This window comes from Ambystoma mexicanum, chromosome 5q (genome assembly GCF_040938575.1).
Source record: "Ambystoma mexicanum isolate Mex_15411 chromosome 5q, UKY_AmexF1_1, whole genome shotgun sequence".
In the NCBI taxonomy this organism is placed as follows: Eukaryota; Metazoa; Chordata; class Amphibia; order Caudata; family Ambystomatidae; genus Ambystoma; species Ambystoma mexicanum.
Window position 1 is genome coordinate 221436674 of NC_090933.1, and position 21707 is coordinate 221458380.

The window sequence follows — 21707 nt, forward strand, 5'->3', positions numbered from 1 at the left end:
AATTGTTTCCCCTTTCGGTTGTTTGAAGCTGAGAGTAAATAACGTTTTTTTGAGTGAAAATTCCAGTCCCAGGATTGGAACTGGTCATCAAGTTCTGAGGCTAGAAATGTGCCTGCTAGACCAAACAAAGGGAATATGTTTAATATAGATTATTGTCTAATAAAGGAGCATGTCTTTCATACTTTGCCAGAAAGGTTATAGGAAAATCTTAGTATTGTTATTATTATTATGCACATTGTTATTTTGTGCAGACTTAAAAATGTATTTGTGCAAAACAGGAGAGTAAAGAGACATGTTGAAGAGTGCACAGCAATGAGTTCCATATCGTTGAAGAGCAAAGGACAAAGCGTGCTGTGCATTAAGTGATTTGTTTGCTTTAAGAATTTGAAGATGAAGAACATCTTTACTGTGATTGGCTCAGGACTCTCTGTAGAATCGGCTCGCTAAATTAGGAGTGTGATGTAGCACAATGGCTACATAGGCAATCCATGCAAGTTTGAATTTGATATGTGCTTCAGAAGGAAGACATTGCAGTTACGACTTGAGCATTTGAGAGATGTGGTTAAATGTCCTCTTATTCAAATCCAGTCAGGTTGCAGAATGGGAAAGTGATCTTAGAGGTCAGAGAGCATTTCTAGCAAATCACATGTAGCAGCACAAGTTGGTAATTTGCGGTCAGAGCTTTTTTCTCAATACAATATTTTAAGGATAGTTTAGAGTCCAACCAAAATTTGAGAGATTTAGCAGTTAACAGAGTGGAAGGAATGGTGTTTTCCTCAACTAGCGGAGCGAGTCATGTTTTGATATCAGTTTCTTGGTGAGAGACTGCAAAAATAATACATTCTGTTTGGTTTGAATTCAATTTTAGATTTTCCAGTGCCATCCAGGTCTCCATTTTTACCAAGCAATCCTTTAAGTTAAGTATGTCATCTCCTGTAGACACATGTAAGCATATTTATGTGTTGTCTCCGTACTGATGTAAACTAATATTATATGTTTAAACAATGTCTCCCCCCAAAGGTTCAAAATTAAGATTGACCAATAAAGGGGCCACATTAGGACCCTGGAGGACTCCAAACGTGAATGGAATTAGTGATGATCTGTTGGACTTCGCTGTAATGTGACCTTGAGGTCAAAAATAACAAATCATTTCAAACTTGTAACTTCAAGGCCCATCTGACAATTCAAGATTGAGCACAGGATTTCATGATTAATGGTATAAAATGCCACCCAGAGATCAAGTAAGACCAGAAGGCAGGCATTTCAATTGTCTTTTATTTTTATTATGTTATCAAGCAAAAGAGATGTAGCTGTTTCAGTACTGTGATATTGGCAAAAACAGGATTGATATGGTCGGAGTAAATGATGTAGGCTGATATGATCAATTACATTATTTGAAACAACTTTTTCAAGACTCCTGTCCAAAAGGACGTTTCTTAATAGGCCTTAGATGGGAATAATCATCAAAGTCAAGAGAAGTCGTCTTAAGCAGGGGAGTAATCAGGCAAGTTTTTGAATATGAGTGAAACTGCCTACAAACAAGGAAGAATGAACAAGCTCCAAAGGAGCAGTTGGGAAAGAGAATGCAACTCTTTGCAGAATTGTGCAGGAATCAGGTCATCACAATAAAATGTGGATTTAATGAACTGATAAATAGAAGCTACATCTTCTGAATTTGAAGAGATCTCCAAGCAGGTATTTGCAGAGGAGAAAATAAATGGAAACAAAAATGGAATTAATGTCATTACACTTTTCTGCAGAGAAAGCCTCAGCATTATTTGTGAAAGGATGCAAACAATATTGAACAGTCAGAAAAAGTGTTTGGCTCGAGAATTAGAGGCAACTTTCAAGATGTATTATTGAAGAACTGTGAAATGTTTTATTGGGATTTTGCTGTGAATGTAATTTTTGAATAGATTCGCTAATAACGATCCATGTCTTTTATACTTTGCCAATAAAGATATAGGAAAACCTTCTCTCTCAGGTAACCATTTTGGGTGTTTATGATTCATTTCCTCAAAGGCAAATACTCATTTGTCCTGTGCACTTTCTTCTATTAGTAAAGGCCAATTGAATGAATGTTCTCTTTCAGATATGTTCACTTTCAGTGATGTCACTTTTGCATATGTTAATGAGCTACCCCACTAATTTAAGGACATGTGGCCTGACTAAAAGTCCCAGAGTTGAAATGGAAAAAAACAGGAGAGGATGAACTCCTCACTCATGGCTTACAGATAATTGACATTTCTTTCTTACCAAAGTGTCAAGTCTCCAGATTATGAAATGTTCTTTTAAAAGAATGAAATACTTACCAGAGTGTTACATCAGGTAGCTCCCCTTAATAGCACACTGATCATGTGGCATGACCGCCTATAGAACGTCAACAGTACAAAACAAGGGTGACACACTAAATGTTTTGGAGCTAAAATGCCAGCTCATGGAGAAGTGATCACATGTTCCCTTTCATCCCTCTTCCCAGAAAAGTGCCATCACAAATATGACAATAGGGCCAAATAAGTATGTGGTTATACAAATTACATTTATATCATATGTCCATCTCCTTCAATATAAGAGAATCAGATTTGTCAGAGCGAGCAGTTTTCCCTGATGTGTCATAGATGGAGCTAGTCTAAATTACGTCATCTAAAATGGTTTTACATACTAAGGTACGGGGGTATTAGTATCAACATATAAAATATGTTTTAAGTCCTTTGCTGCAGAAAACCATCACATTTTTTCTCTAGCTTATATAGCTGCCAGAGTTATGTAGGTGTGTAACTCTTGAAAACATCCTCTTTAAAGATGCCTGTTTTCAAAATATGTCTTTCATGTTTCATTTCTGCTTTTCAAATCTTCCACTTTCAATGCATCATCCCAAACACAGCCACAAGTTGGTTGCTAGAAGATAAGACTCATACATCCCATAGTAATAAAAGTCCCTTTAAGCCTTCAGAATATTTACATTGTAAGTTTCCCAGAGCCTGGAAATGCAGTGTAAATAAATGGAATCTAGTTTTCTGTCCCTGGGATAATATACACTTTACATTCTGGGATAATATGCACTTTACATTCCTGGGGAAGTCTGGCAGGTCGTAAATATTATCTCATTGAAATAATAGCACCTTAAAGGAAAACCAATTTGAGATCCTTGTCACTGGAGGGACCGCAAATTTGAGCACTTTGCCTATTTTTGACTATCTTTGTAAAGCTATATGGTTTTCTGGCTGGATTATGAACAATTTTACAGACTGCTGTTCAGGCCTAAATAGCATGCATACAGCTAATCTTCTCAGATGAGACAATATTTCAGACTTCCCATCATGTCTTCAAGTACCCACATAATCTTTGAGATTTTGCAGGATGGTCAAGTGACTAGCTAAAAAAACATCTGTCCTGTAAAATAGGATGTCTTTTGGAAGGCCTGTTTTGTCACTTTCAGAGAGTACATACCAAGATTAAACTAAAGCTCCCTTTATAGAAATATGTTTTTTGTCACATGTACCATGAAGATCTGTCTCTGACATCAATTAATACATGCACAGAATAAATAGTTAATATAATCTTTTCTTTGCTTGCACGTACAGAAATGAAACTTTGGAATAACGCTCTTACAGAGGTCTTTCTATCATCATGTGTAGTCACATTAAACAGTATATTTTTCTCAGAGGAAAATAACTGGTGAATTCCATTGTTCCCTTCTTTGTGTATCTTACCGCTGAATGCTGGGTATTTGTATGTACTGTCACTCTACTGACCACCTTTAATATAATAGAAGGCAATGCAGCGTTCAATCAGATAAAGACCAAATTAATCAGACAATTCAAAAAAACAAAAAAAATCACTGTCTTGTTCTGTAAAATGTATAGTGTTAGCATGGTACCTTTCCAGTGATTGCATAAACATGTTCCAAGTACAGATGTCATTCATTTCACTCGCATGTGAACTTTAGTGTATATGTTTTAGAACGGCTCAGAAGGAGTTACATATAGTTACAGAATGCGTAGGGATACAAGCTGTTTTTCATACTCTGAAACACGTAAACACTCCTGCAAAATGATTGCCCACCATGTCATGCTCCTCAAGCCCCATGTTGTCAAGCCTAGAAATGCCACTGCTCATAGGAATATGATGGAAGTGGGTGAGAGGTGTGGCATATCGGATGTAATTTTACTTTAGGGCAAGAGGCTTACATTTCTCTAGTGATAAACCCTGGCAAGGGGGAAGCATGTGTGTTATTGTTGACGAAACGTTGCTAAAAATCTGTTATACAAGCTCTTGTTGCCAGGAATCTAGTTTAACTACTGAAGACAGCTAACAAAATGGCAGGAAGGCCTTTACTGGCCCCAACTTCTGCACAATGCCTTGCTTACTTATCTCTTGACCCCCTACCTCCCACATCATGGCACTGCTTCTACACTCTGACTGCAGGTTAATATCATTGTTTTCCTTTACTCGGATTCATTTTTTTTAAACATATTTCTGTCATGCTTCTGCTTCATGAACGTTAATATTTTTCTCAGCGAAAAATACTTTGATTAGTCCCCAAATTTAGTTGCATTAGTGTCACGCAACCATATAGAATTTGCTAAATGTGCAGACATTAACACGTAACCCTTTGGTTCCTGCCCTACCTGCTTTGGTTTGTGAGTACCTCTGTTTACTTGATTTTACCAAAAGCACAATTTCTCACCCTTGTTTTTGCATTGTTCATTAGAGGAGGCAGATAAATATTTTAAAACTCAAAACAGTTATTATAAAGAGACTCTGAAATAATAATAAGCCTTTAAAATATTCAGATGGGTGATGTTTTTGATATAGTAGACTTGCTCTGTGTTCCCACTATGCCACGTGCACTTTAAAATAAAGTGTTAACATTTTATTTTCAGTGCTGTTGGCTACTAGAGATGAATATCCACAGTCGCCACTAAGCGACTCCATGAGGAAACATCCAACTGAGGTAATTTACAGCGAAAACAATTGTTGCCAATTTCAAGGTGGATACGGGGCGACCATTACAAATCGGGTTTGTTCATTTCTGAAAACCTGATCCTTAAAGTGTAACATTTTGTCATCAGTGTACATTAGGCCCTTTAGCTAATCAGGAGCATTGCCTTTCAACTCCTGTGTTCATAGATGCCAACTGTTAGTAAATTGTTGTGAGTGTCGTGTGTGGTGAAATTGCATTCCATAACCTCACCCCATTCTCTGTACCCCCATTGCAATGCCCCCTCTGTAAGTTTGCATAAAAACATTATTTTATTCTATATGTAGCACCACATTCCTACACATTGATGTCTTCCCTGCCCACTAGCTGATTCATGTCAAGTTATGGACCATTACACTATGCCAGCTAAACTCTTCTGTCAATGTAAAGTCCAGAATGGAGCTACAGAAGACAGCACCCCTTTCAGACTCGTATAGCACCACCAGGCCATGCTGTTTATGATAGTTGCTCTCAATATATGCTCGATAACATAACATTACCGAGCCAACGACATATACACAGACACTTGCACGGGCATCGCAACACGGAAGCAACCCTTGTTTTCAGGATCCAAACCTGTTTTCTTGTTCTCACTTTTAATCAATAAATTGCATGATCCGTGATTTGTCTTCCCAAAACAGTCACCCAGATTGTTGCCTTTCATAGCAATGTCCCTTCAGGGTACCACACTGACAAGAGTGTTCATATCTGAGGACCCCTATTTGTAGCTTTTGACTATTGAAAGATATGAAAAGCTGCTAGTATCGTGTTAATTGGTTCTGGTTACAGGTGTGACTTTTATAACCTTGATTCGTTTTTGAATTCTTTTATGTTGAGTAGATCAATGTAGAGTGTATGGGTGTACATTTTAGATCATTGCCATTCCAAACAAAGCATCAAATACCAGAGTGTTTGGAGGAAACCCCTGATGAAAAGTGGGGGATTGAGGGACATGCATATTACAGGTCTATTTGGGCGGCCATCCCAGCTAAACTTTATTTTACATTGTTTTTTCATCCCAAGGCAGACAGTCCTCAAGGATGCAGAGAACTGCACACATGTGGCTAGCTACTGGGGGATGGCTACTGGGCAGTGCTGTGGCATATGTAACTTAGCCGAAATGGCAGATTCTACCATAACTTTGCTGGTGTTTGCTAAACATACCTTCTAGGGTAGAAAAAGCTATGTATGAAATAAAATTGCCCTATAAGTCAAGGTCAAGTTTCTGGAGCACAATGTTTGCATTGGATCCTACTTGCATACCAGCAGTGTATTGGTCATATGGCTCTGAACTGGAGGTGAGCATCCAGTGGTGGCTACTGGGTGGCGATGTTGGCATGGGTGACTTACCTGAAACGGCTCATTCTCCTATCACATTTTAGGTGGTAGGGGTTTTTCAAGCCTTTATAAAGCCACCGTATATTTGCTGGTGTTTGCTAAATATATATATATATGAATCATTGTGTGTGTCTGTTCTCTAAATTTGTCCACCTATCAACTAATAAAGGACTTTTATCATGGTGAAAGCGGCTAAGGCGTGATTCTTGGACCAATAATGGAGGAGTGCCGCTGTGAACTGCGCATTTGCAGTTTTTTTTTTTTTTTATATATATATATATGTATATATATATATATACATACACACATAAACACACACACTGCCCAGACTCACCCCAACCCACCCCGATCGACCCTTCCCAACCCGACCCATTTCGTTTTTTCCCCCTTCCAGCCTTCTCCCTTCCTTCTCCTCATTCTGCCCCTCATTCCCCCTAATCTACCCAACTCTCTCTCCCCCTTTCTCTTTATTTCAGTTTGGAATAATTGAATTCCCTGTACAATTAAAAGTGATTTTTATCCCTCCATGAAATTATGTTCTTTCATTTTCTCAAGTGCTTGAGAAATGCTTTAAAGTGATAATTGCTACATGACTCCAAAGTTAACATTGAAGTTCAGAGTAGTTCACATCCGCTGCTTTTGTTTCCTTGCCCATTTTTCTGTGTGCTCTTGAATGTTTATTTTAAAGACAGCCAACTACAGTGAAATCCTCAAAGGGGACAGTGGCACATTTCTCACTTGGAAGCCCAAAGCAGGTTTTGATCAATCAAGCAGTTTAAATGGAGTCTTTGCAGCTCTTGTCAATTGCCTTTCACTGGTCTGTTGACAGCTACACTGCAGTGGTTATCACACAGAGTGGTGAAGGCAGCATTAAAGCCATGTGTCAACCTCTTGCACATCGTTTAGCATCTCCCTTACCACTCTGTTGATGTTCAAGTACTTGAATGGTACAGTGGGGCTCTTGAATGCAATTTACATTTCTGCCATCTCATCCACTCTGCCTGTCAAGTGCCACCTCATCCACTCTGCCTGTCAAGTGCCACCTCATCCACTCGGCCTGTCAAGTGCCACCTCATCCACCCTGCCTGTCAAGTGCATGAGCATCTCCACCAGCCTCTGGTTATGATGCTGGGCGAGATGCTCTGGATTCCTATGGAATCCGCCAGTTGTTCACACCTGCCGAAATCTGGACAGCTCCATAGTAATCATGTAAATGCCATTCACCATGCACCTGGGTCCACCCATGTCTGTGTGCATATTGCATTCATTTTACTTCATAGGGCAAAAGATGCACAGTGTGGATGGTGTGTATGAACGGGCAGACGTTTGCATTTCTCTCTGCAATTTACGTGATATTTAAATTGTTCAGCAAAAAGATGTCGAAATACATGTATTTGCGCACATTGGTAGATTATGTCTAATTCCCTCCCCCTGCAGGTGTGCATTGTACACAATCTGAGTGGTAGAAAAATGCATATTTTGTGTTTTTATTAAGTTTCATTCCTACAGTTATATTATTTTCTTATATTTGGCTCTCACTCACACATCCAGTAGTTATTGGACAGATAAGCACACTCCTTCTTTTGCACCTTTTCCACTCCCTATATCAGATTCATCTGTTTGTAAGGTTGAAGCATGGCAATGTATACTGAATGCAAGCACATCTGTTCATGAATATCCAAAAGCTTACTTCATTGTGGGTGAAAGTTTATATTACAATTGCACCTCATCTGGACACAACCACTCTAGGAGAGCTTATGGAATTCTATCTGTGTTCGATGTAAATTATAGCTAGTGAGGGTCAATGAGGTTGTAAAACACAAGCTCATTGGCCCTCGCTTTACTTTGCCCAGAAGACTCAGCGCTCCCCGCGGGGCCGGAGTTCTTCCTGCAACTGGCCGCCATGGAAAGGGAGAAGGGACTACACGTAGTCTCTTCTCCCCTTAAATGGCGGCCATTTTCTTTGTTTACTATGGCTGCCACGGAAAGAGAAAACAGACATTCTTTAACTTTATTAACTGTTTAAATGCGTCTCGCAGCCAGGGAAAAAAACACATTAGTACCCGGTCTAATGGGCTGGGGTACTAGTGGCAATATGACCCTCGACTGCGGGCCATTACTGCATAACGTAAGGCCCCGGGGGCATTACCTTATGCAGTAATGGCCCGCAATCTCGGGGCATATTGCCTAAGTATCCAATCGATGTGTACATTGCACACTCATACCCTACACTTGTCTGAGTGAATCCTGTTTCCATTTCCTTTCATTCATTGTTGGACATATATCTATGAACAAATGGCAACCTTATTAGGCATACGCTGTTTACACCTGAAGAAAGCTTTGTGAATCAGCACCTGAATTTTCATTGGTGATTGAGATACTCATACTTATTATACCATCGTCTGATACACAGACGTGCGCCACTTTGTACAGCGTCAATCTATGTTATAACTCAAGGTCACACCATCCAAATAAACATTTAACTTCAAAATACTTGAGCATATTATATTAATTAAAATGTGTTTATAAAACATGGCAGCCTGCAATATCGGTACAAAATCACCTGGATATAGTGTTCTTGTTATAGACTAGTTGTGACATCACAACTGATCTATAATCAGAAAATGACACTAACTGCTCCGTAATCAGTTATTGCGCTTCAGTTTTGATGTCACAATGCCTGCTGCTTGAGCCAGCAAAGGTCAGAATTCCGGCTATCACTGCATTTGTTTACTAAAGCCATTACAAGATGTTCAAATTCCTTGCTCATTAACTAATTTTCTGTGACGCTTTACAGCAATAAATTGCCAAGGAACTGTTTATGGTTGAATGTGGGCACTGCTGAAGTTTAAAACATGTGAGCAAGAAACTGCATGTTATTGCCCATCCCAAATTACAAAATAAAAACGTTTTTTTTCAATGCATTTTATTAAAATGTTTTCCGCAACACATTCAAAGCTGCATATTAGATTTTTTTAATCCAAACAGATTCCACACTGAGTATATAAAAATTAGATTAAGCAAAAGGCTAGGTACTAAGGGAAATTACAGTGTGTGGACATGCATTATAAGTAATACATTTCCCTCTATGTATGTAAAAAGGATATTGCAAGTCACCTCAGTGTTGAGTGACCTTATAATGGAACTCTGCCTTCAGTAAGGTTCCTCTATTTGTTAATGGAACTCTTCAGTGACTTGCAATAACCTTATAATGTACGGTACGGGCTACTTTATCCCAAATATACACATATGGGTGCCAGGCTGCCATTTCTCGCCTTAACTCAAAATAAATGTATTGGGTGGTGCAAAATTCCATAGCCATGCAACCTGCCTACCTTGGGCTTCTTACAGTGACAAATGCTCAAACGATTCTTAGTGCCCAACAAGAAAATTCTATGGCAACTTCTAAGTGCTAATAATATTCAGAATCCAAACTCGATACAATTATTTCTGGTAGCGTTTTAGGATATTGAGCATCATTAAAAGTTCAGCGGTGCAGTGAAAAGGTGGCAGTCATTTTGTTATTGCCGCATTTTGGGCAGTAACGGAATTACTGCAATTTTTACGGCACTGCAGAATTTCAGGTTTGCCTTTGAAGTGGAGGATTTACCTCCAGCAAATTACTGCTTGTGGTAATGCCACCAAAATCTCCATGGAGTCCTATACGGAAATAGGGATTAACCCCACCCTTCCACCACTTGTGATCCCGTGTTAGACCCACGGCATTCAGTGGTAGTAACAGTAAATGCACTTGGCAGTTTTCAGCGCATTTACCACCACATTATCGCCGAACTCATAATGCGGTCCATTTGTTCCTTATTCAAGAGGCCATTTTCAAATACATAAATAAATGCACTTTTCTTTCAGCCCAGGTTAAAAGAAAGTGTGTGCTGTATTCTCCTGCCACTGGAATCCTTGAGACCACAATGTTTTATTGGTATCCCAGAAAAACTGGAAAGCAAAAGTATGTGGAAGGAAATCTGCTTGAAATTCCACGTATGTTAGTAAAACTGGAAGAAGTAATTATGGGGAAAGAAATGTGCTTGAAATTCCACTATCATTTGTATTATCTTAATGAGTGTGGTATAAAGGGGGATATCAGTGGCCTAGGTCTAACAATGTTGAACTTACACAGATCAAGTGTGTGAAATGGATGTGTTATTACAAATGTTGTATTGTATGTAACTCCCACATTTCAGTAGTCAGAGCACATTAGGACATAAAGGTGACAGCAGCTGCTCTTTACACATATCCCTTTTTTCCAGGAAAACAATTGAATGCAGGTTCACTGCATACTTTATTACGACCAGTGAGCTTCACAAGGCATAACACTAAGTGACCAGAACTGGAGAAGAGGTGTAATTCACTCACCCAAACGTTATGCCCATTTGCTTCCCACACTTTATATTCAGAACAAGCAGGTTTTTCAGTGATCTGTGTAAAAGTGACAACGTTGTCACCTTGATGAGGTTACACAAATGATCCTTTTATGACAACCTGCTTTTATTTAAAAAAAAATGACTGTCTTTTAAAAAGAATTTAGTTCCAATGAAAACACACCCTCCATCCCTAACTCATTCTTAGCCCTTATCTGTTCATTCTCCTTAAACCATCTCTTCTTTTTTCTTATTTTCCAAAGTTTATTTTGTTTTGTTGCTTACCTTCTCTAGAGCCACATCCGAAGTTGAGCAGGTCCAGCAACACACAGATGCCAATTCCAAATATTTACACAAGCACTTCAATTGGTTGTTTTCAAGTAATATGTAGAAAATACCCACATACCCGCTTTTAATTCCTCTGCTTCCGTCCTGCCACTTTTGCACAATTCTCAGGTGATGAGGTGTTTTGGTCTTAAGCAATTAGCATATTCTTTCTTCTGATTTGTAGGAAACATACACTCAGGATGGACTCTCTGTGATTTCCAATAAAGCGACACATCTCTGAGTGAAATTAAAATGTCTCCTGCTGCCCTGCATGAACTGAAGGCAGGGGCAATAAACATATGCTTGCTCCATAGATTGCAAATCAGCAAAAGTCTCTATAACAGAGAGCATCTTAACTCAGGATTCCATCACAGAACTGTCCCTGCCACACACAGTTTGGGGTTTAAGTGGCCGGCACTTCTTTCTTGATTTGTGTTTCCTTTGGATCTAGTTTGCTTCTTCTCATCTTGGTTTCTCTTGTCTTCCAGAGACCGTTTGTCCAGGGCTCAAGGCATGGTAGCCCCTGCACATTAGACCCATGCAGCATCATGAGTATGAGCTGAGTGTCCAGGCCAGCCTCCAGAGTTATCACCAGCCTCAGAGACACATAGTCTGTCCTGTTGGCTCCTCCATGCTTGGAGAGTGGGGGGGGCTAGCTCTGCTCCCCAACTCTGTAAATTCATTTGCGTCCTTGTCAGCTCTGTCCAGTGTACTGCTGCCTCCTCGATGCTCTGCCACATTCTTGTTCCTTACACCCTTCTTGCGTCCCTCCTCTCAGGCCTATGCATGCCTGCTTCTTCTCCTTCTCTGTTCTTTCCCCTCATGGATGATCTTTCAATACCTCTCCCCCTCAGAGATATTTCCCAAACTCTTCAACGTTTCTAATTCTTTGTCCACCCTCAGCTTCTCTTCCAATTTCTAATCCCTCTCCTCCCCCCTGCTGGTCACCTCCTCTTTATTCTCTGACGTTTCCTCTATGTTTTCTTTTCATCCTTCTTTACCACCTTCTCCTTTGTTGTCATGTCTCATTTGTTTTTCATTGCTTCAGTATCTTTTTCCTTCTCTCCTGCAGCGCCACTGACTCCAAGTACACACACTCCGACAACAACAAGGCTTTATGTAGGGACCTGGACCAGTCTGCAGGGACCTCCCTTGCTTAACTCTGCCCGAGTGTGTGGTTTTTGTATTAGGGAATGTGATTGGTCATTTTCTGCTAGACCATGACCCTCCTGCCACTGGATAAGCCCTGTCACCTTACAACATGTGCCTCCAGATTGAATCGTTATGTTGGTTCTCCACCATCTTCATTTATGAGTGTGTGCATGAGCCTGAAGGAGCAGGTAAAGCAGAGCTAGATGCTCCATGGTCCCACTTCTCCAGCTCATGAACTGAAACTGGAACGCAGAGAGATCTTACCGCACGGTGACCAGCACACACACACACACACACACACACACACACACACACACTTGGCTTTCTCCTTGCCACTGCTCACCTGTCTTGATGCCTGCACTTACTGTCAACATTAACCAGTGGCCTTCACTATTCTGCAATGATCTTGTGAGGGAATTGCCACCATGGGAAAAGGCATATCCTGCAGGTCAAGAAATCCCCTGAAGGTTTTGATATATGCATGTCTCTGCATATTGTGAGTGTCTCTTGGAGGGACAAGATCCTGAGTTACAGTCATGTGACAAGCCCTTGCCACTTGGCCGGGGTGTGGTGAGACAAGCCAGGGGATGTCCATCCCTCTGTCAGGCCCATCATCACTTAATGTGCAGCGGCACCCAGCCACCTTTCCTACTCTACTATTCACCCCAAGAGTTAGGCAGAGGGCTTTGTCCCAGTAGTTAAATCCCAAACTAAGAAAGCTGACACTGCGGGACTTGTCCTAACATCTCCATGAAACACACATATCCTAAGTACTGACAATTAAGACAAACCACTTTAAAAAATAAAAAAAAAAAAACTCTTCTGCAATCTCTACACATGAGATTACACTCTGTTGTTTAGCTAGATGATGTGAGAAGCCTACTCTCCCATTAGCATATTCCAGGGTTTACTCAAAAACCACAAAACTCAGACCTAAGAACATCTTTGAATGTTCATTTATCTCTGTCTGTGTCTATTTAATCATCCTGAAAAGTACATCTTTAGAGGCATACACTTGTCGGGAAGTATTTTGCTTTTTGCTTCATCCGCATGGTTTATATTAATGGTGGTGAGTAAAATGATAAAAACGAAACAAATGAATAATAATAGGAAAAATATTATTATTAATCATAATAATAATAATATTAATAATAGGAAGAAGAAGAAGAAGAAGAAGACGAAGAAGAAGGAGAATATGGTTGTTTTACTTAATTTTACTGTTATTTGTAATGTTTTTTCTTGTTTTCTATGTCAATCTGTTTTGGTATAATTATTAACAGGACAATGAGAAATATTTTCCATGTAATTATTATGATTATTAGCAAGTTTAAGTTTACATTGAACATTGTTCAACACTAAACACAACAGCAATTCTCATGTTTAAAAATAAGAACATGAAAGTCTCATTTTGCTGTTAACTTGGGGCCTAAGTGACCTGTGTAGGAGTACTAAAACAGTGCTGTTTTTTTCAAAATAGATTCTCACAGCTTGAACATTTTAGATCAGAAATTCATATTTGAAGTATCCGTTGTACAGTCTGCAAGCATCTATGAATTAAGAACACAGTGATACGTACACATATAATGCTAATTATAACTCACTGTAGCGAGATGTGTCAACATTGGAAAATTGTTTGAACAGAAAAAAGAGTTTTGCTTTTACGATGATCGCTTCACCCACATTAAATTGGAGCTTCTCATTTCAAACATTCTTGTCTATGTTAACCTGCCTTTCGTGTTTGACACAATACAACAAGGTAATCTAACTCTCTTAAAATATCGAAAATGTAAAGATGGTGGCCTCAATATACAGAGGAGCAACGTCAGTGAACAATTCTTCGAATCTGAGTGAACATTGAATTAAACAGGTTTTAAATGAAATGCTATGCCTTCATTGTGTGTGCTATGTTGAAATGTTCTTTAGCATTGTAATGGTTTAGTATTTCAAATAAAGATATTCTATAAAATGGTCCTTGCTGAACAGCTAAATGTTGGCACTGAAGGAACCTCTTGGCTATAATTCTGCTAACACATTTTCATAATATGTTTCAAAAGGTGTAATACAAGAACGTTATGTCTTGATAAAGGAATGTAAACATCCAAAATGGATCAACGAAAGAAAACATAGATTTCCATTTTATTGTGTTTAGACATGGGGGGAGTAGATGTACATAATATCAGTATTCAAACGTAACATAAACACTTAGTAGCCAATTCATGAATATGTGTTCTCCCTTTGTGCACAAGGCAAGTGGGAATATGTTATCTTGTGCTAATACGTTGTTTCACTGCACCTGTCACCACTTCAGTGCCCTTCCACTGAGGAGGCTTGTCCAGACAGTGTCCTCGCTAGAGGTAACTGTGGAGCAAAGGAATATTACAGCGAGTGAGAGGATGGGCAAAGTGATGTGGACACTGACAGCTGGAAACATCTGAGGGGGTTGAGGGTACCCGATTGTGGTTGTAGGGAGGCAGGGTAGGTCATCAGCACTGGATCAGGAAGAATGCTGATCTGAAAGAGATGGAAAATAAGCATCTTGTGAAATCAGACTTGAACGGCGGTACTTGTGTAATTGTGATTGTAATTGTCATTTATATAACACCTTTTACCATGTGGTGCGAACGCCCTCAGGGCCCGAAGTCCAGGGATTTAGAATGCATGTGTGCATATGCCCAAGACTAGGGATTAGATGGGCTGGGAAGGCTCCAGTAAGCAACCCAAGAGGTCAGGGATGTGTGTGGGTGTTGAGGGGGCACACGAGTGGGTGTAAGTATATGGGACTCGTTATGTGTCCAGCTATACCAAAATTGTGTCGTAGGTTGTCGCTGTATTCCAATGGCAAATGTGTTGAGACACGTTTGGAGTAAGTAGGCTCAAGTGTGCCCTTGAAGCATGGAGGCTTGATTGCAAGGTAACGGATTAGGAATCCTATGACAATTCCAAGGGAAAGCATCGTGGACTGCCAAGAACTGTCTGTGTAAAGTTGAATGCAGGGAAGACAAAGGGAAAGTAGAAATAAGGAGCACCCTGAAAAGAGCCATATATCCTCGACCACGAAACGGGAGACAAGTTCTCTATCGAGTACTGTGTGTGACTTTTAATAAAGTAACTGTGAGAGCCAATACTTGGTGGTGAAAGAGATATTTATAGCTGAATAATGCTGGTGGTGATGATGTGCCTTAATAAGACCAGATCTATTGTCGTAAGATAGAATCTTGGGATGTGAATGTCCTATGGTATACTGCATATGTCCAGTTTCACATTCGGGATGCAGTAAACATGCAGTCATTGGTCTTCAACCTTTAGACATGAAGCAAGAAAACCTCTGGATCCTTTACCTGCCCACCATGTGACGAGCAGCGGTTCCTCTTGAGGGCTGTAGATGATGTACTGTGGGACGACTGGGGATTAAGCACTTGTACAAGCAATGGATCATGAAACAAGTTAGTGCACCCACTCTGTAGTTGCTACCACAATTAGAGCATTTGAGCTTTTACCATTCACACTTCAAAAGAGATATGAAAGGCTACACTGTTGTCAAATTCATATTCTCCCTCTCAATAATTGACTATTATTTGTAGGTCACCAAGCCAGAGACTTTGCCTTCTAGTAGCCTTGTAATTATAATCCGGTGACGCAACTATGCAAGACCCAGCATGCCAAGAGAGAACTACACAAATGTAATCTGAACCTTCCTGATTCAGACTAGGCCCATCTATCCATATCTAATATGTATCCTCCTTCCACATCCCACTTTTCCAATTTTCTGTGTATCACTGTGTCCCATTACTGTAGGAAATAAAAACAAGCTACTCTCACCTGGCAAGATAACTTGAGTGGGGCATGGGAGGAGTACATTTTTATAAATACAGGGGAATTTGGAAATGCCACACCATGAAACAAGCACCACACATGAACACTTGTGAACACTGGTGAACTCACATATTAGACTCAATGTTCCATTAAATATGCAAGTGTAAGGACTGTAAGGACTGAAGCCTGCAGAACCGCTTGTCCCTGCACCATCCAAAGATGAAAAAAGGTCCAGCTGCAATGTGCAATGTAACATCAGTAACTCAGTGATTTTCAGGCAAAACTAAAAGTAGCCCAACCATTGCAAACCTCAATGGATGACACTAAACTAGAAACAAGGTAAGGTTGTGCAGGGTTGCTTTTGTGGAAGCTAGAGTAGTGGGACAAAGCATGTAGAATCATGAAAGATCCCCACTGAAATAGGGATTATTTCACACACCAACATCTTCAATAATGCAAACATTTGCTATGAAGATACACATTTAACTGCCAGGTCTATTCATTTTGACAGATTGAACATAGTACTAACACATTACTGCAATGTGAGCCAGATAAATGATGGGTGGGAGGTTTAGAACTTAGAGGGTTGCATATACTTAGATGGGATGGTTAACCTATTGTTAGCTAGAAGGGCTGGGTCATTCAGTAACTCATAGATAAGGAGGAATAGGAAAGGGTAGGAGCCGGCTGGGGAGACGTTTGGGGAAACCAGGTAACTAAGTGGATTTGGAAGGAAGAAGAGCAGTGAAGGTCTTCTTAAGAGTATAATACAATAAATGGATTAGATCCCTGGGAGGCATCACCATCTGTTTGAAATGAACCCAGAGGAAGAGGGAGATGCCTTAGGAGGTCATGCTAGAGCATCTGTTATGCAAGTAAAACATAAGCCATGGTAAGGAACCAACACGAGAGGGGAGAGATGCATGTGAGGGAGTCAATTGGTGCAAAAGTGGGAAAGAGACGAGACCAGGGTTGGGTGACAAAGAGTAGGGTTTGAATGTATTCAAGTGTGGCCAGATGGGAATACAGGGGATATATTCCAGAAGTCATACTGACACATGTGGAGTGTTTTAACGCAAATGTGTATGCAATGCATATCAAGATAGCATAGCATAAATGATACGAGTGAATGTGAACATGCTTACGTTTGTTGCCTATTGTATGGCATTGAAAGTGTGGTGTAAAACAATGGGAGGTGAGGGTGGGGGAGGGAAGCAGTGTGAAAGGGGAAGTCAGGATGTGGGGGAGTAGACCAAATGGAGGGTTATCATGGTTGGGGTTCATGGGGCTGCTGAGCAAAGGTGCCCAACCTAATTTAACCAGCTTCTCATACTGTGTTATGGGGTAGAAATGGGTGTCCACCCCACAGTGCCTTGCCCAAAACTTTCTATGTTTCTAGAATGGTGTTGGGGTGGATGGGAGTCTCATCCAAAGGTGAAGTTTCCAATCCTAGCTAGCTTCCTGAATTGTATTGGGGGTTGGGGCAGGGTGTCCGATTTTGGCCAGATTGGGGCTGTGGGTGGGGGAAGGCACTCAAGATGTCCTATCCCATAATGGACAACTTTGGCTTTGCTTTTTTGGGTGGTGGGTTGATTCTGAGGGACGGTTGTGGCTGGGAGTGAGAGTAATCACGCTAAGGCCCCCTGTGTCCGGCCTGGAGACTACTCAGTATGATCTACTCAAATCCTTGCTGATGTCCTGTCTGACCCTTTGGGTCCTTCCTCTCCACTAAGATCTATATATGTTTTCTGGGTTGTGACATACACCAGATGAATTTCATCTGTGGCATCCCTGCTGCTCTGTTCCCTGCACCTTGTCTCCTCACTGGAAGCCGGCATAGAGAAAAGTACAATTCTGCCAGGTGTGTCTAAGGACCTTTGGGAGCATTTGTTTGATACATAAAAAGCTCTCACTTTTAAAGGGAGTTTTTTCATTTATCTTCGTCATCATCAATTAACCTCAGTGTGGTCTAATACAATAAACATCAAGCACAAATAATTAATACCTTCAAAAATACATTTGACATATTTTTTATTTTTTTATTTATTTATAGTGTATAGTGGTTAATAAAAACCTTAAACACTTTAAGAAATACATGATAGAACATAGAACATAACATCATACATTACGAATCTTAAACAACATTAAAATACTCTGTATTAAAATCTTTTCCTTCAACTTGATCACATATACGAATATATATAGCAAAAAGGGCATATTAAAAATATAATCAGATATACCGATATATATACAGGGAAAATGAATTTTAAGAAATATAAAAATAATACAGCACATTTCATCATACCTGGACTCCCAATTTATCCCACACTGATATGACTCCTTTCCAAATATAGAAGGCGGCACCTATATATACCAGAAAGTCTACCATAAAGATACAAGACCAAAATCGATCCGATTAAATCGTTCTATTATCCCAAACTAAATCTTTGTATCCCATTTCATACCAGTTACTCAATTTTTAGCATGCAGTAAGTGTCTTATAGTTTCCACCTCGACTTGACAAAATCGACATTGTCTGTTTTCCCTGGATATTCTCTTCCATGTGCCAACATACTCTAAACAAGGTAGCATATTAAATCTCAATAGCATAATAAATCTACTTAGTTCCCTATTGCTCACATTTATTATATATTTACAAGTTTTATTAGCAATCACCCCTTGCAGGCAATAGCTAGAGAATGTACTTTTCATTCCCAGGCTCTCTAAGGTTTTGTTTGAGTCCCATTGAATAGCTTTCTTGCTCAATTTACCATACCAAGGTTTAAGATGATCACCTTCCATGGGTAGTTTCAGGTCGATCTCTTTTTAAACAAATCAGCACAGTCTTACTTAAATCATTAAGAGCATCATTCCTCTGATCATCCTTTTTCATAACATTCCCCAAATGATTCATCAAACTATTAGGACACTTTGTATCAAATGTCATTTTTATAAACAACTTACAGCACCTTATCTTCCATAGAGTCGACCATGATGTCAATCCCAATTCTTGACGTATGGCCTCTACTGAAGTACACTTAGCCACTCTTAATGCTGGCCTCCAGAGTTAAGCCTCTATTTTATCTATGTTTCCCATATATTTGGTTACCACAGTCTCAATTGCATACATAGCACTAGGTATGATACATGTCTTATATATTTCTAATAGACCTTCTATGGAATATCCTCCCTTCTCTGAAATAATAGCTCTCATAATATTCCACTTCTTTATTTCCTTCTTTTCTATAATTTCTACGTAATTATCTACTAATGGTGAATTCTTAATTGTCATACCTAGATAGGGGTGTGTTTCCACTACTTCTATTACCCTTTTGTCAATTTTCCATATATATCTTTCTTTTTTACCCCTTTGCATCTATTTCCAAAAATTAGTATCTTAGTTTTATTTACATTAATACTCAAATAGTTTTTTTCTGCATACCTATGGAGCATACTTAATAACCTCTGTAAACCAATAGGGGTTTTATCAATAAGAATTGTATCATCTGCATATAATAACCAACAAACAGCCGTGTCCCCGATTTTTGGTGGGAAGTTCTGTAGCACATCGAAGCTTTCCCCCATGTCTGAGACATAAACATTGTATAGACTGGGGGAGGTGACACACCCTTGTTTCAAGCCCATATTAGTGTTAATAGGGCTAGTGCTATCCTTACCTTTGTTCAGGTACATCACCACAGTGGTATCTCTATACATCTCTTTTAGAAAATGGAGGACTATAGGACAAATTTGCCATCTTTCTCATTTTCCCCAAAGTCAACCCCTATCTACACAGTCAAATGCCCTAAAAGGGCATATCATTTTATTTCATTCCTCATTGCTTCCGCCACCAGGACATTCAGAGTCATGATATTATCAGTAGTGCAATGTCCAGCTCTAAACCCTGTCTGCATGGGGGTATCAGATTATTTTCACTGCTCCATCTATTCACTAATTGCAATATAAGAGTACAGAACATTTATTATCAGACATGGCTAATAACCTATAATTTTCAATGTTCGCTCTACCCCATTTTTTGTACACATGGATAAAGATAGCTTTCCTCCAACTATCCAGTATCTTTCCTGATTTCCAGATAATGATAAAGAGTTCATATAATATGGTGGCCCATTTTTCAGGGTTACGCTTTAACACAATATTCGCCAGTTGGTCTGGCCCGGGGGCTCTCGAAGATTTCATACATTTTATTTTTATTTAATACATCCGTCCACCGAAATGGAAATATCAAAAAATTCCCTGTCCATTGGATCTCTATAATAGGTACCAACTTGTCACCATTAAAAAACCTTGTACCAATGAACTCTTTCCAAACCTCTAAGGGAATTATATTTATATCCACATTGTCTTCTTCCATTATAAATCGGCGATACAGATACCAACATTTTTTGGCATCATGTGTCCTACATAACTTGAATAATATTTGCCAATTTGCATTTTGCAGGTTATATTTATATGCAACAGTTTTTAAATTTCATCTGTAATTTTTTTATATTTTGGGACCTGTCTTCCTCTTTTATGTAGGGGTCACTTTTTTCTAACCTTATTTCCCCTCTTCCCTCCCTCTTTTTACTATTTGGCCATCGTATGGGTTTTTGTGCTTGTCCACTGTTTGTTGATTGTTATTCTACACTCTGTTATCTGGATCATACCCAGTAAATTACCAATCACCTAGGATTCATTCAATAAAAGATCCTGTCTGTTCAAAGGTAGAATGTTAAAGTTTAAAAAAGGTCTTAGAATTGTTCTCAGTCCAACAAACCCTATTACGAATGATGTTAAATTGGATATTCGATTCCGAATAGCATATTTTTTTCCTTTGAGTACACGACAATGTACATTTCAGAAATGCATGATCACTAAAGGGCGTTGAGATATGTAAAAACTCAATAATTTCCTCTTCTAGTCCCCTTTTTATGAACATGTAATCCAATATATACGAAACACTTCCATTCGTCCATGTAGGAAAAGGGATTGCTCAATTGGTAGGTTGTATACATTTTAAATCCCAACTATTCATCAGATCCATCCAGAAGAGACCTGTAGAGACCTGTATTAATTTGCTTCTATCCATACCTTTCCCAATATCGACCATAGGGCAGGGTACCTCAGCATTTTTCACCCATCAACACTCAATCAGCAATCTTGGACATGGCCATATCATAATGTGCATTAAAATCCCCCAATATTATTACCTCTGATTTAGGAGCTTTCATATGCCAACCCTCCAAAGTTGCCTCCACCACCCTGATTACTTCACTCAAGTTTACTCCTGCTGGCTGAGAGTACCATTTATCAACATGAGATCTTCCTCAATCGCCTTATCTCAATCATGACATACAGGACTGAGTCTGATTTACCATGTATATCATATAAACTGGTACCATATGTATTTTTCACCCCCACACATAGGCCACCCAATGGTAGTCCTCTGTGGCCCATATTTGCTGGGTACGTAAATACATTATATCCATCTAACAGGATAGTACCAGTGGTCCAGGTTTCTTGAATAGCAAACATGTCACAGCCTTTTAGCATATTTATGCTTTCTACCTGTAATATTGGGCGTAAACCTCTGCTATTCCTAGATATAATAATTCTGTTTGTGATTTCTACCTCATTTCAACCATCTTTTACATAATTTTCATCCTGGATCCATTTATCTATTTCAATGTGTTTACTAATAGGACCACTCTTAT